The sequence below is a fragment of the Diceros bicornis genome, chromosome 5 (genome assembly GCF_020826845.1).
Source record: "Diceros bicornis minor isolate mBicDic1 chromosome 5, mDicBic1.mat.cur, whole genome shotgun sequence".
Taxonomy (NCBI): Eukaryota; Metazoa; Chordata; class Mammalia; order Perissodactyla; family Rhinocerotidae; genus Diceros; species Diceros bicornis.
The window spans coordinates 42,143,394-42,150,297 of NC_080744.1; the positions used below are offsets into that span (position 1 = coordinate 42,143,394).

At 44.4% G+C, this 6,904-nt stretch overlaps 1 non-coding gene across 1 annotated transcript; it reads right to left on the reverse strand.

Annotated features, from left to right (window-relative positions):
- Positions 1-5,333: 5,333 nt before the first annotated feature.
- Positions 5,334-5,405, reverse strand: TRNAH-GUG (transfer RNA histidin (anticodon GUG)). The gene has a single exon. It is a non-coding gene; the product is annotated as a tRNA-His (tRNA).
- Positions 5,406-6,904: the final 1,499 nt, after the last annotated feature.

Below are 6,904 nucleotides of genomic sequence, written 5' to 3' on the forward strand. Positions count from 1 at the left end.
GCCCTCCTCACATGCAAACAGCCCTTGCACAAACGCCTCCCACCCACGGACGCACCTGCTCCGAAGAGGCCCACCCACCTGACGGCAGCGCGCACGCACGCAGAAATCCCTTCAAGTCACATCCCGGGTTTCATTGTCAATCAGATCAGTGACGGAATAGAAACAGACAAGTCAATAAATCAAGTCTAGAAACAGTTCCAATGTTGTCTGTCACAAACCCCTTATCCTCCCGAGGCTGGAATGTTCAAGCGATAGGCATTTTTGTCTTAGAAATAAAGCTAATTTCTTCCCAGAAATGTTGTAGCCCTGAAGCCGACACCAACATGCGCTTTTGGCTCTGCTGCGAAGGTAGCAGCTTCGCCTCACCATCATCCCCCTGGGCACTGCCTCATTGTCTCCCGCACCCTTAGATTTTTATCTGCCTTGTGAAGGAGCAAAGAGCCACGTGAGGCCCCAAAGGGAAGGGCGCTTGAAGTTGGGGGAGTAGAGATGGAGGTAATGGCAAAACTGAGGGCCCCAGGTCTCAAAATATTTCTTGAGTTTCTGCTTTGTGCATATTCTAGTTGGTGTTATAGGACAGTGCTTCTCAAACTTTAATGTGAACACGAATCTCCTGGGGATTTTTTGAGAAGGAGGGTTGTAGGAGATACTGAAATATCTGAAATTGTACCTGGTTTCATGAAGCATAATAGAGGAAATACCTTATGCACATTGTAAAAATGTGTAGCTTAAAAAATTGAGTAACAATGCAAAGGTAGACTTAGAGATAATAAATACCAGAAGAATGGTCCAGATAATCCGTCCTTCAATCACCAGGTGTCTGACTCAGGAGTCCAACAGTTGCCGGTGTTAGTCAGATCTCTGGGCCAGGTCCTCAATGCCACCGATTCTCACTTTCCTTATATCTGCAAAGGGCATGATGATGGTTGTGTGATGATTAGCGGAGATGATGGATATGGCGAGACTTTGAAAATTGTAAAATGCTTACAATGGTAAGTGTCAAATGAAGTCACATGTGTTTAAGTACAAAGTTAGGCTGCTCACAGCTTAGAGGAATGGAATCAATCAAGTCTGCACAAAAGAGGGCAGGCTTCATGGAGGAGGTAGACCCGAGCTGGGTAGGATTTGGACAGATGAAGCAAAGAAGTGTAAGGTCATTCCAAGCTAGGAGGTCAACATGAATTGAGCAAAGGCATTCAGGTGAGAACCACCATGCCCTAAAAAATGGGAGGATTCATAGTGGAGAAGAGTAGGAAATAAAGTTGGATGACTAGGGGGGAGGATATCATAAAGGTAGAATTTAAATTATAATTAAAGAGCTATAATACCTTGGGTGCACCATGTACTTACTCTTGTTTTAAATGATCTGTTAATGCACTTTTCTCCGCCACCAGAGTGTAGGCTTCCGGAAGCAGGCATTGTTGAGCATCTCATAGGCCAGGCAGCTTGCTAGGAACCAAGGATGCAGAGGTGAGGCCATCACAGCAACGCTCCTTTGAAACTTGGGTGGAGTTTGTCAGATCCAAAGCCTTGCATGTTGAGCATGTTAAACATTACTCCATAGAATCAGGATTCTGAAGGGGAGCAGGATGTTCCCATGACTTAGTGCAGAGCCTGACATGTGGCAGGAGCTTAACAAATGTTGAAATGAATAAATATAATTTCTCTCATTCCCATTTTTATATAGCTGTAATTGTGCTATACACAGTTTTACATCTATGTATTTTTCACCTAATATTGCATAATTTCCCCATTTTTATTATGTAAGCTTTATTTTCTTCCAACTTCTTTTTCAAAAAATTTCAAACCTACAGAGAGGGCTGGCCCCCTGGCGTAGTGGTTAAGTTTGGTGTGGTCCACTTCGGCAGCCCGGGTTCGCAGGTTTGGAGCATCAGCCACACTGTGGCAGAGATCCATATATAAAAAGTAGAGGGAGATTGGCACAGGTGTTAGGTCAGGGCTAATCTTCCTCAAGGAAAAAAAAAAAAACACAACACATTCAGACCTACAGAAAAGTTCAAAGAAAGTACAGCAGAAATTTGTATACCCTTCACCTAGATTCATTACTTTTAAACATTTTGCCATATTTGCTCTATCCCTTTCTCTTCTTTTCCTTAACCATTTGATGCAAGTTGCAAATATCATGACACTTCAGTTCTAAATACTTCAGCAGCCGTTTCCTAAGAATTAGGAATTCTTCTGTGGGTTGTAAGACCATTCATAATAGTATTGTCTTTTAGACAGCCTATATTAAATTTTTTCCATTTTTCCCCCCAAAATGTCTTTTATATATGTATGTTTTTTGTCCTGATTCAGGATTTAATCAAGGTTCCTGCATTGCATTTATTTAAGTTTCTTTAGTCTCTTTTAATCTTGAACATTTCCCCATTTTAATGTTACTAGTTTGTTTTTCATGACATTGATTGTTTTGAAGCATCCAGGGCAGTTGTCATGTAGAATGTCCTACTTTCTGGATTTTTCCATAGTTTCCTCATGATTAGATTCAGGTTAAACATTTTTGAAAAGACCACTATTAAGGGGATGTTGTGGACTTCCCAGTGTGTCACACTGGCAGGCCAATAGTGCACATTTGTCCCTTTATTGGTGATGCTAGGCTTGATCACTTGGTTAGGTTGGAATCTGTCAGATAGCTCCATTTTACAATGTAAAGTAAGCTGTGGTGTGCTAAGACCTTTTGACTATTTGCTTCCAACACTGTTTTACCCAGTGGTTTTAGTTTCCATTGATGATCTATGCTTGCATTTGTTATTACACTGGGGATTGCAAAATGGTGACTCTCTAATTCTGTCATTTCTTCTGCATTTATTATCTGGCATTTTTCTGTAAAGAAGATTTCCTCTTCCTCCCCTCCTCCTTCTCCTCCTCCTCCTCCTTCTTCTCTCTCTCTCTCATCTCCATGGTCTCAAAAATTCTTTTTTTTCTTTTATTCAATGTGATATAATCCATTACCACCATTATTCTTTCTTTTTTTTTTCTTTTGTGAGGAAGATCAGCCCTGAGTTAACATCTGCCAATCCTCCTCTTTTTGCTGAGGAAGATTTGCCCTGGGCTAACATCCATGCCCATCTTCCTCTACTTTATATGGGACGCTGCCACAGCATGGCTTGACAAGCGGTGCGTCGGTCTGTGCCAGGGGTCAGAACCTGCGAATTCCAGGCCACTGAAGTGGAACCCTCAAACTTAACTGCTACGCCACTGGGCTGGCCCCACCATCATCATTCTTTCTGATGCTCAAATTGTCCCAAATATGGCTAATAGGAACCTTCCAAAAGGCTTCTGTGTCCTTTTGCCTTAGTCCCATCAATCTTTAAGCACTTACTTGCTTTCTCACACCAGATATTCCAGACTCAACTTGTGCTTCCCCTGCTGCAGACCTGTAATCAGTCATTTCTTGAAGAGAATCTTACTCCCTTTAGTTGGAAATGGTATTTAAAAGCTGACTTTATATTTTTAAAATGACTATTTAATATACCATCAAATGAACATAATTTAGTTCAACACTTTATTTTTGAGCATTTAGGCTATTTCCATTCTCCTCCCTTCTTAATAACTCTGTAACAGACATCTTCATGCAGATAACTTTTCCAAGTTTAGGATTATTTTCTTTGGCAAGATTGCCCAAAGTGGAATTATTGGGGCAAAGAGTGTATATTTTTTTCTGACTCTTGACACACATTGTCCAGTTGCTCTCACGGAAGATTGAAAAGTCAACAACGACTTCTAAGTGTCATACCCAATGATTTAGTCTCATTCCTCTTTCTCCTTTGCAGCATCTGAGTCTGCTGACCTCCTCTGTGCTTGAAACCTTCTTCTCTCAAACTCCTTACAATGACATTGTTCTGGCTCTCCTTCTTCCTCTCAAGACACATTCTCTCTTCCTCCCTTAACCTCCTAAATTTGTGGGTATTCCAAGGCCTAGCCCTTATCTCTCATTTTTTTTACTGGGTACTGAGTGGGGTGTCCTCACTTCTATTTGCCTGACTAGATGCCCAGTCCTGTCCTGAGCTCTAATCTCTTCTGGGTTTTGCCTTCTTGTAAGTCTGGTCTTTGCCTTTTGTCTCTAGCCTTGCCTTGGGCCTATCTCTTTCTACAACCTTGAGAGGACAAACATATCCTAGTATACTCAAATATGTACTCTGTTCTTGGAGATTTTAGATGTAGATGGAGCTTCATTTGGGCCGTTTTCTATTTGTCTGATATGAAAGTAACATGGTTCTGTGTTGAAAGAATACAACTAAGATGCAACAGAAAGCAAACTGGGCCAGTTCACTTATTTATGGACTCCATAAGAAACCCCTGTTCAAATATTTATGGAGAGGCTCTGTGCCTGGAACACACACATAGTGATTCAATTCTGCCTTCAGTGAACTTGAATTTTCTAACTTTAGTGGTTTGTGACTTAAGTTGGATCCCAACAATAAGATAAGGGAGAGATGGAAGTGGAGGGTCTCCAAATGCAATGCGGAGTTAAGTCCCTCCTCCCAACTCCAATCTCAGGATGCTTCCCTGCTCTTCCAACCTGAAATCAAAATAGGGCTACTTCCTATCAGAGCCCAGGCTCCCATTCAAAGATTTTTATGGGCATAGTAAGGAATCTCTTTCCCCTGTCTTACCAACCCAGACTGTTCCCTCCCCTCCTCATACAGGAGCCAGGGCCTGGGGAGAAAAAGGACAGGATCAGGGGTGGAGATTCCCACCCAGGATGTGTACTCTTCCCTGGAAAGGGAGATTGCCTGCCAGTGCAAATCCATCCCCTCAAGTCTATGGGACTTCTCCCGGTGAGGAGGAGGAAGGGGAGAGGTTGCTTGTATTATGTAAGAAGCAAGGGGGAATACATTTGCATACATAGATATATCTGTAAATGTTTGTTTATACAATGACTGTCATGGAAAGATAGGAAACTGGCGATAATTGGTGGATGAATGAGAGGGAGACTTACTTTTCACTGGACTTGTGCACATGGATTCTTTATTTAAAAATGAACAACCCAATTATTTAAATATGCGCAAAAAGGAAAAAAAAACCCGCAAGGTCACAGGGGCGCTGTTTTGCTGGTGTAGGAGAATGATTTAGACACCGATTTTAGATTTTTGGGGGGAAGGAGGGGATTACAACTGTTTGATCTGAAGCTGTATTCAGAGCATTAAATGAGAATTACTGGAGGTGGCGAGCTTAGGGGTGGCTCAATTTTCAAGGTAGAGAGATGCAGTGGCTTATTTTAAGAAATTGAGTTATGGTTTATATAAAAAATTATAGACTGGAAAAAAAAAGTGTAAAAACACAAGCCCCTTGCCGTGCCATTGTTCCCACAATGCCGTGACTCGGATTCGAACCGAGGTTGCTGCGGCCACAACGCAGAGTACTAACCACTATACGATCACGGCGAGCTACCGGGGACCTGTGAGGGTGGCTTTCTGATTGTCCTCTTCAACAGTCATAGGCCTTCCCAGTCACTACGTCACCAAAGGGCCCACCTATGGGGCGGGATTCCAGCCTACGGCCGAGTCTAAGAATGCGCAGGCGCATTGTGCTCTCACCAGTTGAGATTCTCTTCTGCTTTGGTCAATTAGCCACCGAAGGTGGTGATAACGCAGTGGGTAAGGCTGGGTTCCAGGGAGTGAGGTTGGAGTTTAGGGGGGACCACTTGGGCATCCAGGGATGGCACTGGCCGGAGCTCAGAGCGTTCACAAGCTGTGTAACTCTCATTCCTAGGAAGATGCCCCTCTCCTGTGCCCGGGAGACCCTTCCAGCGACCCCGGGCCTTCAAGGGGCGCTCCTCAGGGATTCTCCTCCCTGCTGATTGCCGCAGGGGCGACCCAACGCCGCTTCTGCGGAGGATGTGGACCAGAACCGGGCTGGCCACGTAGAAGGGACTCAATGAACGCATCTCACACTGCCATTCCTATCCCCCGCAACACCCACTTCCTTGCAGCTTCTTCTACTCCACTGATAGCCCTGACTCCTTCCTCCACAGTGCTCCCGCCGAACCTGGTGCCCACCTCTGTTGTGCCCCTGGGCGGCAGCAGGGACTCGGTCCGGTTTTTCTTCTTGTTCATCAGTGCTCCTGCCCCCACTGCGCCTAGAACCAGGCGGAGTCGACAGTAGGCAGTGGACTGACAACATGCTACTGGTTCTAACAAGTGAATCCAGAGTGACCACTCGTCTCTACAGTGTCATCTGCTCTAATCACCCCCACACCCTGCAGAGTTGCCAGAAGGATCTTACTAAACACGAATTGAATCCTTTCACTCTTCCACCTCTCACACCCATCCCCCAGACTGGAGGAATTTCGTCTACCTTTTACAGCTCATCTCACGGCCCTCCTTCAGTGTCGTTTCTTATCTCCTAATTTCTTGCATTCATTCACTCAACAGGTCCTCGAGAAGAGCCTACTACCTGTCAGGCCAGGGCCTTTGTGCGTCGTAGACGTGGGGAAGAGAGATGATTTACAAAGAGGAATTACGATAGTTCCTTTTCAAGACCTCCTTTAAGCCTTTGCACACGAGATTATCCTGGCTGCTTAACAAATTACCTTTCTGCCTTTAACAGCTACTTCAAAGGCCACCTCCTCCGTGAAGCCTTCTCTTCCTATTATTTGGAGTCTGTTTCCAGGGCTGCCGTGGAAATTCATACATATGTCTATTTCAGTACAGCCTTCTGAGTGCTCTGTGCTTTGTCCCCAAGAACGATAACGCGCACAGCCCCAGAGTAACCGGAAGCCTATATTCTTCGGAAATCCTATTTAGCCAGAGCTGGCGTAAACGTCCTCTCCAACTGTCACAACGGGATTGGGATCCATTTTCGGGAAAATGTTACAAACTCGAGATAAAAATGGAGGAAAGCGGTAAAAAGCAGACCCCCTGCCGTGTTATTGCTTTCGCAA